Source organism: Triticum dicoccoides, chromosome 3A, assembly GCF_002162155.2.
Source record: "Triticum dicoccoides isolate Atlit2015 ecotype Zavitan chromosome 3A, WEW_v2.0, whole genome shotgun sequence".
NCBI lineage: Eukaryota > Viridiplantae > Streptophyta > Magnoliopsida > Poales > Poaceae > Triticum > Triticum dicoccoides.
In genome coordinates this window covers 135,937,148-135,954,271 of record NC_041384.1, presented here as the reverse complement: position 1 = coordinate 135,954,271, position 17,124 = coordinate 135,937,148, and positions in this window count along the sequence as shown.

Below are 17,124 nucleotides of genomic sequence, written 5' to 3'. Positions count from 1 at the left end.
GGAAACAGCGGCGGGGGGCGGGACGGGGCCGGATCTGATGCGGGCGGCATGCGGCGTGGCGGCGGCGGTCGGGCGGAAGGTCGCAGGCAGGCGGGCGGGAAAGGAAAGGAAGTGGCGGTTCGGCGTTCGCGGGCGACGGCTGTTTTTGGACCAGATGCACCTAGTGATGTAAATTTGCACAACGAGATGTTGTATTTTACATCACGAGGAGGCCGCGGTCCAATTTTTTTTACATATGAACTGTTTGTTGGAGCTGCGTTTTTGGCCTTAGACGATTCAAAAAGTTAGTTACTTTTATATTTGGACCTATCGGAGATGCTCTTAAGACTACGAGATGCGTCGGAGTCAGAATAACCTGAAGACGCGTCAGAACTCTGAAGGCGTACTACAGACTCCAGAGGTGTAGATATCAAATATCTGAACTGTGGTGACGGTGGCTTGGTGGTTGTACCTTCTCGCCGCGGTGGTCGTACACTTGTACTTGACAGCGACGAGCTCGCCGGAGGCGCGGCTGCGCATGAGGCGAGCGACGCCAAGTTGCCCGGACCAACTCACAAAAGCATGGCCACGAACGAACAATTTAATCCAACGGCTATTACTCAAAGCGTGTTATAATCAAACGCTTTTTTAGATGAAAGGGGATAGAAACCCCCCGGTCCCATTTTTATAAATGAAACCAGGAACAGTGTCGAAAGAACAAATGTTTCCCCTCAGAGGGGGAGCATAGAGAACAGAATGCCCAGAGGCCAAATAAAAGACAGTTTTAACAGAACCATAAGCAACTTCTGTTACAGTGTGGGGAGTGTCATGCCACCACTGTAACGGCAACTGCTCGACTAAGCTTCGATCTCATAGGCCGTCATGCCCTCAGCACTGCCTTTAGTTGTCCTGTTGTCCTTCAGCTTTCCCATTGCGTCCCTGAGCTTCTTCCAAGGTTGCAACGGCGATCCCAGCAGGTCCATCCGAGTGATTGGGCTAAGCAGGCAGTGTTTGGCACCACCAGAAGGGCTCCTCGGAGGTGAAACGAATGGGTACTGTTCGCTTGGCGTGCCATAGTCTTCCAGGTTCAGCTTGGAGAGGAGAACCTGATCGTCTTCATCAGTGGAGGTCATCCCCAGCAAAGTCACCTTGCCATGATTTGGAATGGGGCTTCCAAAGTCACCGAAATCTTGTTTGAAAGCTCCTCCCACTGCTGGGCTGCTTCCTCCTTGAATAAGATCGTCCATCTCCTCATTGCCCCCAGCACTTTCCTCCATATCTGTTTCAAGTCAATCCACACAGCATTATTAAATACATGGGCATTTCTGTTCTTCCACAAAGTCCAAAGAATGCATGCACAAAACGAGTTTAGCATTGTGTGTTTCTTGTTGGCAGGCCAAAATCTGGCAATAGAGAGATAATCTGAACCTAGGTCAATGGAGAGCAGAATTGAGACCTGCCGCCAGATTTGTTTGGCCACCACACACCTAAAGAAAAGGTGATCAATGGTTTCCTTGTCTGTACAGTAGACACAATCAGGGTTTTTTTTCAATACCACTCTTTGCCAAATTATCTTTAGTCATGAGTTTATTGTGAGAGAGCAACCAGAGAAAGACCTGTACCCTAGGTGGGATTTTGATAGTCCAAACTACAGGAATATAGACTGGTTGCACCCCCCTGAAGTTAATGATGCTACATAGAGATCATGTAGTGTATTCACCCTTAGCTTCATACTGCCAGACCAAGGAATCATCACAATCATGCAAAATGGTGTTTTCAATGATCTGTTCTAGGCAGTACCATTGTTCCATCATATGTGTAGTGAAAACCCTTCTAAAGGTCAGTTTAATTTCCACATTGTCCCACACCTCAGCCAGTGTGACACAGTGCTGGTGACAAATGGAGTAAAGAGGCCAGAATTGGATAGAAAGAGGGGAGGTCCCAAACCAAATGTCCTCCCAGAATCTAATTTTCTTGCCATCTCCTACCACCCATCTGTATCCAAATTTAATGCTTTTGCTGCCCACATTACACCTTGCCAGAATCTGAGGGATTGTGTGGGCTGTAAGCAAAGATGTTAGGAGTATCATTCGAATACTTCCTATCTATTAGGTCTCTCCATAGCTTCCCTTCATCTTTGATGTATCTCTTCACCCAGCTTCCTAGTAGGCAAAGGTTCACATCTCTAACATTAGGCACCCCAAGCCCCCATGTTGCTTATTCATGCTGACTAGGTGCCAGTTAGCAAGGTGAATTTTCCTATTCCCTTCAAAATCATTCCATAGGCAATTGGCCATCTGGCTATTAATCATGTCCAGTGCCCATTTGGGGAATTTGAAGAAAGAAAGGAGATAAATGGGTATACTAGCTAGGAAGGTTTTAATAAGAATTAATTGAAGGAAATATGCCCTAGAGGCAATAATAAAGTTATTATTTATTTCCTTATATCATGATAAATGTTTATTATTCATGCTAGAATTGTATTAACCGGAAACAATAATACATGTGTGAATACATAGACAAACAGAGTGTCACTAGTATGCCTCTACTTGACTAGCTCGTCGATCAAAGATGGTTAAGTTTCCTAACCATTGACATGGGTTTTCATTTGATTAACGGGATCACATCATTAGGAGAATGATGTGATTGACTTGACCCATTCCGTTAGCTTAGCACTTGATCGTTTAGTTTGTTGCTATTGCTTTCTTCATGACTTATACATGTTCCTATGACTATGAGATTATGCAACTCCCGTTTACCGGAGGAACACTTTGTGTGCTACCAAACGTCACAACGTAACTGGGTGATTATAAAGGTGCTCTACAGGTGTCTCCAAAGGTACTTGTTGGGTTGGCGTATTTCGAGATTAGGATTTGTCACTCCGATTGTCGGAGAGGTATCTCTGGGCCCTCTCGGTAATGCACATCACTTAAGCCTTGCAAGCATTGCAACTAATGAGTTAGTTGCGGGATCATGTATTACAGAACGAGTAAAGAGACTTGCCGGTAATGAGATTGAACTAGGTATTGAGATACCGACGATCGAATCTCGGGCAAGTAACATACCGATGACAAAGGGAACAACGTATGTTGTTATGCGGTCTGACCGATAAAGATCTTCGTAGAATATGTGGGAGCCAACATGAGCATCCAGGTTCCGCTATTGGTTATTGACCGGAGACGTGTCTCGGTCATGTCTACATAGTTCTCGAACCCGTAGGGTCCGCACGCTTAACGTTTCGATGACGGTTATATTATGAGTTTATGAGTTTTGATGTACCGAAGGTTGTTCGGAGTCCCAGATATGATCACGGACATGATGAGGAGTCTCGAAATGGTCGAGACATGAAGATTGATATATTGGACGACTATATTCGGACACCGGAATGGTTCCGGGGGTTATCGAATATATACCGGAGTACCGGGGGGTTACCGGACCCCCCCCCCCGGGGGTTATTGGGCCTCATGGGCCCAAAGTGGTGGAAGAGGAGAGGCAGCAGGAGGTGGCGCCCCCCCTTGCCCCAATCCGAATTGGGAAAGGGGAGGGGGCGCGGCCCCCCTTCTCCTTCCTTCTCTCCACCTCCTCCTTCCCCCTTCTCCTAGTTGGAATAGGAAAGGGGGGCAAAACCTACTTGGAGTAGGATTGCCCCCCCTTGGGCGCGCCTCCTCCTCTTGGCCGGCCCCCTCCTCCTTCCCCCTTTATATACGGAGGAGGGGGGCACCCCATAGACACAACAATTGATCAAGTTGATCTTTTAGCCGTGTGCGGTGCCCCCTCCACCATAGTCCACCTCGACACTACTATAGCGGTGCTTAGGCGAAGCCCTGCATTGGTAGAACATCAACATCGTCACCACGCCGGCATGCTGACGAAACTCTCCCTCAACACTCGGCTGGATCGGAGTTCGAGGGACGTCATCGGGCTGAACGTGTGCTGAACTCAGAGGTGTCGTGCATTCGGTACTTGATCAGTCGGATCGTGAAGACGTATGACTACATCAACCGCGTTGTGCTAACGCTTACGCTTTCGGTCTACGAGGGTACGTAGACAACACTCTTCCCTCTTGTTGCTATGCATCACCATGATCTTGCGTGTGCGTAGGAATTTTTTTGAAATTACTACGTTCCCCAACAGTGGCATCCGAGCCAGGTTTTATGCGTAGATGTCATATGCACGAGTAGAACACAAGTGAGTTGTGGGCGATATAAGTCATACTGCTTACCAACATGTCATACTTTGGTTCGGCGGTATTGTTGGATGAAGCGGCCCGGACCGACATTACGCGTACGCTTACGCGAGACTGGTTCTACCGACGTGCTTTGCACACAGGTGGTTGGCGGGTGTCAGTTTCTCCAACTTTAGTTGAACTGAGTGTGGCTACGCCCGGTCCTTACGAAGGTTAAAACAGCACCAACTTGACAAACTATCATTGTGGTTTTGATGCGCAGGTAAGAACGGTTCTTGCTAAGCCCGTAGCAGCCACGTAAAATTTGCAACAACAAAGTAGAGGACGTCTAACTTGTTTTTGCAGGGCATGTTGTGATGTGATATGGTCAATACATGATGCTAAATTTTATTGTATGAGATGATCATGTTTTGTAACCGAGTTATCGGCAACTGGCGGGAGCCATATGGTTGTCGCTTTATTGTATGCAATGCAATCGCCCTGTAATGCTTTACTTTATCACTAAGCGGTAGCGATAGTCGTGGAAGCATAAGATTGGCGAGACGACAATGATGCTACGATGGAGATCAAGGTGTCGCACCGGTGACGATGGTGATCATGAAGGTGCTTCGGAGATGGAGATCACAAGCACAAGATGATGATGGCCATATCATATCACTTATATTGATTGCATGTGATGTTTATCTTTTATGCATCTTATCTTGCTTTGATTGACGGTAGCATTATAAGATGATCCCTCACTAAATTATCAAAGTATAAGTGTTCTCCCTGGGTATGCACCGTTGCGAAAGTTCTTCGTGCTGAGACACCACGTGATGATCGGGTGTGATAGGCTCTACGTTCAAATATAACGGGTGCAAAACAGTTGCACATGCGGAATAGTCAGGTTAAACTTGACGAGCCTAGCATATAACAGATATGGCCTCGGAACACGGAGACCGAAAGGTCGAGCGTGAATCATATAGTAGATATTATCAACATAGTGATGTTCACCGTTGATACTACTCCATCTCACGTGATGATCGGACATGGTTTAGTTGATATGGATCACGTGATCACTTAGAGGATTAGAGGGATGTCTATCTAAGTGGGAGTTCTTAAATAATATGATTAATTGAACTTAAATTTATCATGAACTTAGTACCTGATAGTATCTTGCTTGTCTATGTTGATTGTAGATAGATGGCCCGTGCTGTTGTTCCGTTAAATTTTAATGCGTTTCTTGAGAAAGCAAAGTTGAAAGATGATGGTAGCAATTAGACGGACTGGGTCCGTAACTTGAGGATTATACTCATTTCTGCATAGAAGAATTACGTCCTGGAAGCACCGCTAAGTGCCAAGACTGCTGCAGGAGCAACACCAGATGTTATGAACGTCTGGCAGAGCAAAGCTGATGACTACTCGATAGTTCAGTGTGCCATGCTTTACGGCTTAGAACCGGGTCTTCAACGACGTTTTGAATGTCATGGAGCATATGAGATGTTCCAGGAGTTGAAGTTAATATTTCAAGCAAATGCCCGGATTGAGAGATATGAAGTATCCAATAAGTTCTATAGCTGCAAGATGGAGGAGAATAGTTCTGTCAGTGAACATATACTCAAAATGTCTGGGTATCATAATCACTTGACTCAACTGGGAGTTAATCTTCCTGTTGATAGTGTCATTGACAGAGTTCTTCAATCACTGCCACCAAGCTACAAAAACTTCGTGATGAACTATAATATGCAAGGGATGAATAAGACTATTACTGAGCTCTTCGTGATGCTAAAGGCCGCGGAGGTAGAAATCAAGAAGGAGCATCAAGTATTGATGGTCAATAAGACCATCAGTTTCAAGAAAAAGGGCAAAGGGAAGAAGAAGGGGAACTTTAAGAAGAACAGCAAACAAGTTGCTGCTCAGGAGAAGAAACCCAAGTCTGGACATAAGCCTGAGACTAGGTGCTTCTACTTCAAACAGACTGGTCATTGGAAGCGGAACTACCCCAAGTATTTGGCGGATAAGAAGGATGGCAAAGTGAACAAAGGTATATGTGATATACATGTTATTGATGTGTACCTTACTAATGCTCGCAGTAGCACCTGGGTATTTGATACTGGTTCTGTTGCTAACATTTGCAACTCGGAATAGGGGCTACGGATTAAGCGAAGATTGGCTAAGGACGAGGTGACGATGCGCGTGGGAAATGGTCCCAAAGTCGATATGATCGCGGTCGGCACGCTACCTCTACATCTACCTTCGGGATTAGTATTAGACCTAAATAATTGTTATTTGGTGCCAGCGTTGAGCATGAACATTATATCTGGATCTTGTTTGATGCGAGACGTTATTCATTTAAAAAAGAGAATAATGGTTGTTCTATTTATATGAGTAATATCTTTTATGGTCATGCACCCTTGAAGAGTGGTCTAATTTTACTAAATCTCGATAGTGGTGATACACATATTCATAATATTGAAGCCAAAAGATATAGAGTTGATAATGACAGTGCAACTTATTTGTGGCACTGCCGTTTAGGCCATATCGAAGTAAAGCGCATGAAGAAACTCCATACTGATGGACTTTTGGAACCACTTGATTATGAATCACGTGGTACTTGTGAACCATGCCTCATGGGCAAGATGACTAAAACGCCGTTCTCCGGAACTATGGAGAGAGCAACAGATTTGTTGGAGATCATACATATAGATGTATGTGGTCCAATGAAAGTTGAGGCTCGTGGCGGGTATCGTTATTTTCTCACCTTCACAGATGATTTAAGCAGATATGGGTATATCTACTTAATGAAACATAAGTCTGAAACATTTGAAAAGTTCAAAGAATTTCAGAGTGAAGCTGAAAATCATCGTAACAAGAAAATAAAGTATCTACGATCTAATCATGGAGGAGAATATTTGAGTTATGAGTTCGGTCTTCATTGAAAACAATGCGGAATAGTTTCACAACTCACGCCACCCGGAACACCACAGCGTAATGGTGTGTCCGAACGTCGTAATCGTACTTTACTAGATATGGTGCGATCTATGATGTCTCTTACTGATTTACCGCTATCATTTTGGGGTTATGCTTTAGAGACGACCGCATTCACCTTAAATAGGGCACCATCGAAATCCGTTGAGACGACGCCTTATGAACTATGGGTTGGTAAGAAACCAAAGTTGTCGTTTCTGAAAGTTTGGGGCTGCGATGCTTATGTGAAAAAGCTTCAACCTGATAAGCTCGAACCCAAATCGGAGAAATGTGTCTTCATAGGATACCCAAAGGAGACTTTTGGGTACACCTTCTATCACAGATCTGAAGGCAATACTTTTGTTGATAAATTCGGAGTTTTTCTAGAGAAGGAGTTTCTCTCGAAAGAAGTGAGTGGGAGGAAAGTAGAACTTGATGAGGTAACTGTACCTGCTCCCTTATTGGAAAGTAGTTCATCACAGAAAACGGTTTCTGCGACACCTACACCAATTAGTGAGGAAGTTAATGATGATGATCATGAAACTTTAGATCAAGTTGTTACTGAACCTCGTAGGTCAACCAGAGTAAGATCCGCACCAGAGTGGTACGGTAATCCTGTTCTGGAAGTTATGTTACTAGACCATGACGAACCTACGAACTATGAAGAAGTGATGGTGAGCTCAGATTCCGCAAAATGGCTTGAGGCCATGAAATCTGAGCTAGGATCCATGTATGAGAAAAAAGCGTGGACTTTGGTTGACTTGCCCGTTGATCGGCAAGCAATTGAGAATAAATGGATCTTCTAGAAGAAGACTGATGCTGACGGTAATGTTACTGTCTATAAAGCTCGACTTGTTGCAAAAGGTTTTCGACAAGTTCAAGGGATTGACTATGATGAGACCTTCTCACCTGTAGTGATGCTTAAGTCTGTCCGAATCATGTTAATAATTGCCGCATTTTATGATTATGAAATCTGGCAAATGGATGTCAAAACTGCATTCCTGAATGGATTTCTGGAAGAAGAGTTGTATATGATGCAACTAGAAGGTTTTGTCGATCCAAATGGAGCTAACAAAGTGTGCAAGCTCCAGCGGTCCATTTATGGACTGGTGCAAGCCTCTCGGAGTTGGAATAAACGCTTTGATAGTGTGATCAAAGCATTTGGTTTTATACAGACTTTTAGAGAAGCATGTATTTACAAGAAAGTGAGTGGGAGCTCTGTAGCATTTCTGATATTATATGTGGATGACATATTGCTGATTGGAAATGATATAGAATTTCTGTATAGCATAAAGGGATACTTGAATAAGAGTTTTTCTATGAAAGACCTCGGTGAAGCTGCTTACATATTGGGCATCAAGATCTATAGAGATAGATCAAGACGCTTAATTGGACTTTCACAAAGCACATACCTTGACAAAGTTTTGAAAAAGTTCAAAATGGATCAAGCAAAGAAAGGGTTCTTGCCTGTGTTACAAGGTGTGAAGTTGAGTAAGACTCAATGCCCGACCACTGCAAAAGATAGAGAGAAGATGAAAGATGTTCCCTAGGCTTCAGCCATAGGCTCTATCATGTATGCAATGCTGTGTACCAGACCTGATGTGTGCCTTGCTATAAGTCTAGCAGGGAGGTACCAAAGTAATCCAGGATTGGATCACTAGACAGTGGTCAAGAACATCCTGAAATACCTGAAAAGGACTAAGGATATGTTTCTCGTTTATGGAGGTGACAAAGAGCTCATCGTAAACGGTTACGTTGATGCAAGCTTTGACACTGATCCGGACGATTCTAAATCGCAAACCGGATACGTGTTTATATTAAACGGTGGAGCTGTTAGTTGGTGCAGTTCTAAACAAAGCGTCGTGGCGGGAACAACGTGTGAAGCGGAGTACATAGCCACTTCGGAAGCAGCAAATGAAGGAGTCTGGATGAAGGAGTTCATGTCCGATCTCGGTGTCATACCTAGTGCATCGGGTCCAATGAAAATCTTTTGTGACAATACTGGTGCAATTGCCTTGGCGAAGGAATCCAGATTTCACAAGAGAACTAGGCACATCAAGAGACGCTTCAATTCCATCCGGGATTTAGTCCAGGTGGGAGAGATAGAAATTTGCAAGATACATACGGATCTCAATGTTGCAGACCCGTTAACTAAGCCTCTTCCACGAGCAAAACATGATCAGCACCAAGGCTCCATGGGTGTTAGAATCATTACTGTGTAATCTAGATTATTGACTCTAGTGCACGTGGGAGACCGAAGGAAATATGCCCTAGAGGCAATAATAAAGTTATTATTTATTTCCTTATATCATGATAAATGTTTATTATTCATGCTATAATTGTATTAACCGGAAACATAATACATGTGTGAATACATAGACAAACAGAGTGTCACTAGTATGCCTCTACTTGACTAGCTCGTTGATCAAATATGGTTAAGTTTCCTAACCATTGTCATGGGTTTTCATTTGATTAACGGGATCACATAATTAGGAGAATGATGTGGTTGACTTGACCCATTCCGTTAGCTTAGCACTTGATCGTTTAGTTTGTTGCTATTGCTTTCTTCATGACTTATACATGTTCCTATGACTATGAGATTATGCAACTCCCGTTTACTGGAGGAACACTTTGTGTGCTACCAAACGTCACAACGTAACTGGGTGATTATAAAGATGCTCTATAGGTGTCTCCAAAGGTACTTGTTGGGTTGGCGTATTTAGAGATTAGGATTTTTCACTCCGATTGTCGGAGATGTATCTCTGGGCCCTCTCGGTAATGCACATCACTTAAGCCTTGCAAGCATTGCAACTAATGAGTTAGTTGCGGGATGATGTATTACGGAACGAGTAAAGAGACTTGCCAGTAACGAGATTGAACTAGGTATTGAGATACCCACAATCGAATCTCGTGCAAGTAACATACCGATGACAAAGGGAACAACGTATGTTGTTATGTGGTTTGACCGATAAAGATCTTCGTAGAATATATAGGAGCCAATATGAGCATCCAGGTTCCGCTATTGGTTATTGACCGGATACGTGTCTCGGTCATGTCTACATAGTTCTCGAACCCATAGGGTCCGCACGCTTAATGTTTCGATGATGGTTATATTATGAGTTTATGAGTTTTGATGTACCGAAGGTTGTTTGGAGTCCCGGATGTGATCACGGACATGACAAGGAGTCTCGAAATGGCCGAGACATGAAGATTGATATATTGGACGACTATATTCGGACACCGGAATGGTTCCGGGGGTTATCGGATATATACCGGAGTACCGGGGGGTTACCAGAACCCCCCCCCCCGGGTTATTGGGCCTCATGGGCTGAAAGTGGTGGAAGAGGAGAGGCAGCAGGAGGTGGCGCGCGGCCCCCCATGCCCTAATCCGAATTGGGAAAGGGGAGGGGGCGCGGCCCCCCTTCTCCTTCCTTCTCTCCACCTCCTCCTCCCCCCTTCTCCTAGTTGGAATAGGAAAGGGGGGCAAAACCTACTTGGAGTAGGATTGCCCCCCCTTGGGCGCGCCTCCTCCTCTTGGCCGGCCCCCTCCTCCTTCCCCCTTTATATACGGAGGAGGGGGCACCCCATAGACACAACAATTGATCAAGTTGATCTTTTAGCCGTGTGCGGTGCCCCCCCTCCACCATAGTCCACCTCAACAATACTATAGCGGTGCTTAGGCGAAGCCCTGCGTTGGTAGAACATCAACATCGTCACCACGCCGGCGTGCTGACGAAACTCTCCCTCAACACTCGGCTGGATCGGAGTTCGAGGGACGTCATCGGGCTGAACGTGTGCTGAACTCGTAGGTGCCGTGCGTTCGATACTTGATCGGTCGGATCGTGAAGATGTACGACTACATCAACCGCGTTGTGCTAACGCTTACGCTTTCGGTCTACGAGGGTACGTAGACAACACTCTCCCCTCTCGTTGTTATGCATCACCATGATCTTGCGTGTGCGTAGGAATTTTATTGAAATTACTACGTTCCCCAACATTAATCTGGCTGAGTAGGATAGAAGTTTGTCCCTCCATCCAGCAATTCTTTTGAGTATCTTATCTATTAGAGGTTGCAGATCTTCTCTCCTAAGCTTGTCATAGTGCAGAGGAATCCCAAGGTATTTTATGGGGAATCCTCCAATTCTGCAGCCTATAATGTCAGCAAAGATTTTAGTCTCCTCGGGCGACATATCTATAGGGATAATCTCACTCTTAGTGTAATTAATCTTCATCCCTGATACTTTTTCAAAGCGGGTCAAGATAATTTTCATGTTAGAAGCTTTGTGTTCATCTCTATCCATGAACAGGATGGTGTCATCTGCATATTGCAGGCAGATGACCCCATCAGGTATTAGGTTAGAGCATAAGCCACTAATCATGAAAGTGGGTTATATCGACTAGAGGGGGGTGAATAGGCGATTTTTATGAAAGTCTTCAAAACGTGGAAGTTATGAAGACAAACGATAGAAATAAACCTATTACCCTGCAGCGGAAGGTAGACTACACTAGGCAAGCCATAGTCAAGTATTCAATAGAGTGAAGGCACAATGACTAATAGCAGCAATGTAGTAAGGATCAGGTAGGAAGATATTGTGAAGCCACACAGAACACGCAGTCACTCAGTGAAGACAAAAGATAGTACGAACATACAATGACTTCACAAGGAGTAACAGTGAGTAAAGGGAAGGGGAGATGAAACCAGTGACTCGCTGAAGACAATGATTTGTTGGACCAGTTCCAGTTGCTGTGACAACTGTACGTCTGGTTAAGGCGGCTAGGTATTTAAACCTTAGGACACACAGTCCCGGACACCCAGCCCTGAACACGCAGCTCAGGACACCCAGTCCTCACCGTATTCCCCTTGAGCTAAGGTCACACAGACCTCGCCCAATCACTCTGGTAAGTCTTCAAGGTAGACTCCCAAACCTTCACAGACTTCGTTCACTGGCAATCCACAATGTCTCTTGGATGCTCAGAACGCGACGCCTAACCGGCTGGAGGATGCACAGTCCTCAAGTGTAATAAGTCTTCAGATCACACAGACAAGAAGACTTAAGTGATGCCTAATTCTCTTTGGCTCTGGGTGGTTAGGGCTTTATCCTCGCAAGGAATTCTCTCTCAAAGGCTTCGAGGTGGGTTGCTCTCAAACGACAAAAGCCGTACTCTAAATCTGAGCAGCCAACCGTTTATGGTTGTAGGGGGTGGGCTATTTATAGCCACTTGGCAACCCGACCTGATTTATCCGAAATGACCCTGGGTCACTAAGGAACTGACACGTGTTCCAACGGTCAGATTTCAAACTCACATGGCAACTTTACTTGGGCTTCAAGCAAAGCTGACTTGCCCGACTCTGGACAAGATTCGCTCTCAAAGTCTTCACTCGAAGACATAGGTTTTGTTTAAGCATCACTTCAGTCATTCTGACTGGTTCTCTTGGACCCCACTACAAAAGATCTAAGTCTTCGAGCTCCATAGGCTTCATGTGGTGTCTTCTCTTGTCATAGTCTTCAATGTGAATATCTTCATATACCACCTTTGACTTCAATGTCTTCATACATTTTTAGGGGTCATCTCTGGTAGGAAAACCGAATCAATGAGGGACTTCTACCTGTGTTATCCTGCAATTCTCACAAACACATTAGTCCCTCAACTAGGTTTGTCGTCAATACTCCAAAACCAACTAGGGGTGGCACTAGATGCACTTACAATCTCCCCCTTTTTGGTGATTGATGACAAACTAGTTGAAGTTTTCAACGGGGAATATAATCTTGTGAAATTGTAAAGGATAAGGAATTGTCTTCATAAGTTGCAAGGGCTCCCCCTAAAGATGTGCATATAAGTAATTTGCTTTTGGAATGCAAATGCACATGGCAGGTTGTACTTGTGGAGATCCACTTCAACTTATGATGACAATCCACTATGCATGTGAAAGTATATGAAGATAATGACATGCATAATAGAAAATGGACGTCTGCAGAATGATCTAAGTGCGGAATTTATCGTCGCACATGCGGAATTTATCATCGCAACACAAGGTGGCAAATAAGTAGCAGACGACCATTGAGTTTAAGTGTTACAACTCAAAGAACCAAATGTAGCAAAACGAGAGTTGTAAGCACGAAGCAAAATATAAAGCACCCGCCCATATGGACCCGCTTGAAGACTACCAACCTCATATGCTTCTCCCCCTTTTGTCAGTAAGGACCAAAATGGTTTGAAGACATAGAGCATCTACTCGTTCCCATGAGGAGTAGGTGAAGCAGCAGGGTCGTTGGTGGTGTTTGGCGGTGCTGAAGAGCTTGGAGCAGAGTCGAAGTGTGCTGAAGGAGGTGGCGGTGAAGTAGCATCGTCTTCATCCTCGATTACTCTGGCATTCACAGTTGCAGCAGAGGAAGAGAACTCAGAGTCTTCAAGGGATGGAGTTCATCGCAGCACTGCTCTTCGAGGAGGTGTGGAGTCAAACTTGAATCGCTCAGTGAAGCCATCCTCTTGAAGATCATCTTTAGAACACATCAGCGTTATTCCTTTCCATGTGTGGCGAGAGGTTTCATGGGCAACAAAAGCATTCTTGGTGGCAAGATTGTGAATGTGATTAACATCCACCAAGAGGCTTTGCATCTGACGCTTTAGCCAGTCATGATGCCTATCCTGTTTCTGATGAAGAGCCACAAGAAGCTCTCGGTCGTTGAGAACACGAGTGCACTTCTTGGGTCGTGGAGCAGTTGTACTGTCAGTGGCTTCAGTGAGAGCAGGATGCGGTGCACGTGTAGTGCCAGCCAAAGGATACACATGAGTTACGACTTCAACGCCTTCAATGTTCTGAGTGAAACTTTGATGCTCTGCATTCTGAAGACTGAGAGGTTCCTTGGCAGGCTCAGGATAGATGGCTTCAATAGACATATCCACATCAGGCAAAAAGATCCAATGGTTGCGGGCCGAGGGCTGATATGAGATAGCGGAGTGAAGTTTGATCAGCTGCATCACCCAAGGGGCGTAGAACTTCAAACCAAACAGATCAGAGCCAGATGCAGCAAGTTGGCGAATGAAGAAATCCTGTGTATTGAAGCATTTTCCATGAAGAATGTAGAAGACCAAAGTCTTCATTGCACCTTCCAGCCTGGCATGGGGAGAATGTCCTTTGATTGGCCAGAGAGTTCGCCTTATGATGTGATAAATGGTTCTTGGCAGATACTCAAGGTCTTCAACGAAGAACTCCGTGGGATAAGCAGCATCTTGGGGCAATGGCTTCATCATACTGAGCATCTGACTCATATTAGGTTCAGTCTTCTGAAAGATGCTCTCAATAGCTTCACTATGAAGCTGACAGCCATGCTCGTAGAGATCGCCAGGAGTGGGCAAACCAGTGAGCTCAATGATGTCAAAGGCTTTGGCTTCGTGATGAACGTTTCCTGTCATCCACTCTGGGACCCAAGTCTTCGGATCTCTGCTATACCCGCGGATGTGAAGTGTGGCATAGAATTGGAGCAGCAACTCTTTATTCCAATGCTCTTGGTCAGTGATGAACGGCAGCAGTCCAACCTCTTTGAAGCAATCCAGAGCTTCTTCCAGACAGGGCAGACCAGCTATTGCTTCAATGTCAAGGCGCTTGTGTGGGAAGATGCGACCTTGGTTGTAAAGAACGCATGAGCAATAGCTTCGCTGTGGATAACTCCAGAACCGATCAGATGATATTCTTTCCCTGGAGTAGGGGTTCCTGGAGCTGTTGAAGAATGTGTTGTCTGCTCTGAAGCCATTGATATTGAAGGAGCCAGGTGCTGATGCAGGACCTGGGAATCTTGGCAATCTTGGGATTGGCTTCTGCACCTGAGGCCTGTGCTCAACATGATAGTCGAATTGGGGACCGGCAGCAGACGCAGGAACAGAAGCAGCGGGATCAGTGGCTTTGCTGACTTCTGGTGCTTTTGTTGGTGAGGGCTCCACATTTGCTTCAGCCATGACAGCGTCAGTGGCTTCAGTGGTGTTGGTGGTGGCAGCCGCAAGATTTTCAACCTCCACTTGACGAGCTGGAGGGTCGCTTACGATCACGTTCTCCTCGAGAACTGCTTCTTGGTGGGACAGGGGAGTAGCAGCTTGTGGTACTTCTTCTTCATCGGCTGATGCAGCCGGAATGTCTTCAGCAGTTTTAGCTTCAGACATAGAGACTTGAGGCCTTGGACCTTTGCGAAGCCTGCGCAACGCGGGCGACACTTGTGGAGTTTGTGTTGGCTGGGCCTCAGAGTCTTCTTCCTCTTGTGGGCGATCTGCCCATGAAGCATCCTGTGCTATTGGTGTCAGTGGACGACCAATGCTGATGAGTTCACTGTGCGTGAGCACAGGCGATGATACCTGTTGGTGCTCTAGCTGAGGAAGGGCTGCATCATCTTCAACATGGTCATGGTGACCAATGTCCTCAGCAGCGAGGGGATCAGCTGCTGGAAAGTCTTCAGCTTCATGAGCCTCTGTGAAAGCAGGCTCATGGACAGTCAGTTGACGTTCTTGTGGATCGGCGTCGGGATGATCCATGGAAATGGGTTCAACAATCAAGGGCTCTGTGGGAGCAGCCCGTTCCTTCTTGGTCATTCTTTTCTTCTTGGCAGGGGCAGTAGCAGAGGCTTCAGGATGTTTTCTCTTCCTTGCTTCAGCCTCAGCAGTCCTGGTCTTCTTCAGTTCTGAAGCAGCTGACCTGGCCTTTGGCTTCGGGCCAGTCATGCTAGTTGGGAAGACAAGGGGATCTGCCTCCTGCCTTGGTGCTTCAGGTTCAGCCATAGCGGGCTTCTTCTGCTTCTTGGCAGCCATCCTGGGGTCGATGCCAGGACGCCCAAGGGCCTTGCGCTTCTCAGCCTCATTGTAGGCTTGCACACACCTATCAGCCAGGACCTTCATGCGCTCACGAGAACCCTGAGCTTCTGCACGTTTCTTTAGAAAGGCTTCCTTGAGCTTGTGCAGCATAATCTTGAAATTCTTCACGTCTTGCACGCTGAGCTTGGCCATATGCTTCTTGAACTGAGATTTCTCAAAGTCAATCTTCTGCTTCAGTTCAACAATGCGCTGGGCGATAGCTAACTCTGAAGCAATGGCGCCATGGAAGGCGACACTGAGGCCAATAGGTAGTTGGAGATCGTCGAAGCTGATGTTTGGCGTGTCAAACCATTCATCAATGAAGTTGTGGATGATTGTTACATCAAAGAGAGGCAGATCATTGAAGATTTCTGCTTCTTCTTTGCTCTTGATGAGTTGCTCAAGAGCGTCATCTGCAAGATCTTCATCACTTGACAGATCAATGGCATCATTGCGCAGAATGGCAGCAGCTGTTAGCTCTTGGCCGGTGTGTGGCAGAGGCATCTTGACCTTCTGGGGCTTGGAGATGCGTGATAAATCTTCAGACTGCACACTGTCTTCAGGAGGTGCAGTTGCCAGTGGCTTCGCTCGTGAGATTTTTGGTGAAGGGGCAGGCTTTGAAGCTTTAGGCTTCTTCAACTTCTTTGGCTTCGGCGCTGCAGGCGCTTCATCTGATTCAACGTCAGCTACAGGCTCATTCACTGCAGTCCCTTGAACCAAGATATGGGTGATGAGGCCTTCAAGGTTGTAGAAAGGACCGACGGCATTGGGTTCTGCATCTCGTGTGCCATCAGCCCTTGGAGCTGAGGGACCAGGGTTGAAGTCTAGTCCCAATGTCTTCTTGTTTTGCTTCACTGAGTTCTGGGCAAACTGGAAGTTGCGCTTGAACAGAATGTCGTCACGACACCATAGTAGTGACGATGGGTGTGCATCAGCAGGCTGTGGCCCACGGACCATGCAGGGATAGAAGCCTTGTTCAGTGGCTTCATCTCTGGACCTGGGTTGAAGATTCTTGTATAGGATGTCTCCCCACGGTCTCTTGATGGCATTTTTCTCAGCATATTCCTGGGTTACAAATCGGTATTTGAACCATTGTTCTGCCCAATATCTTCGAATCCATTGGATTCGGGTCTTGCGCTGATTGTAATCCTCTTCAGGATCTGTCTTGTATAGTT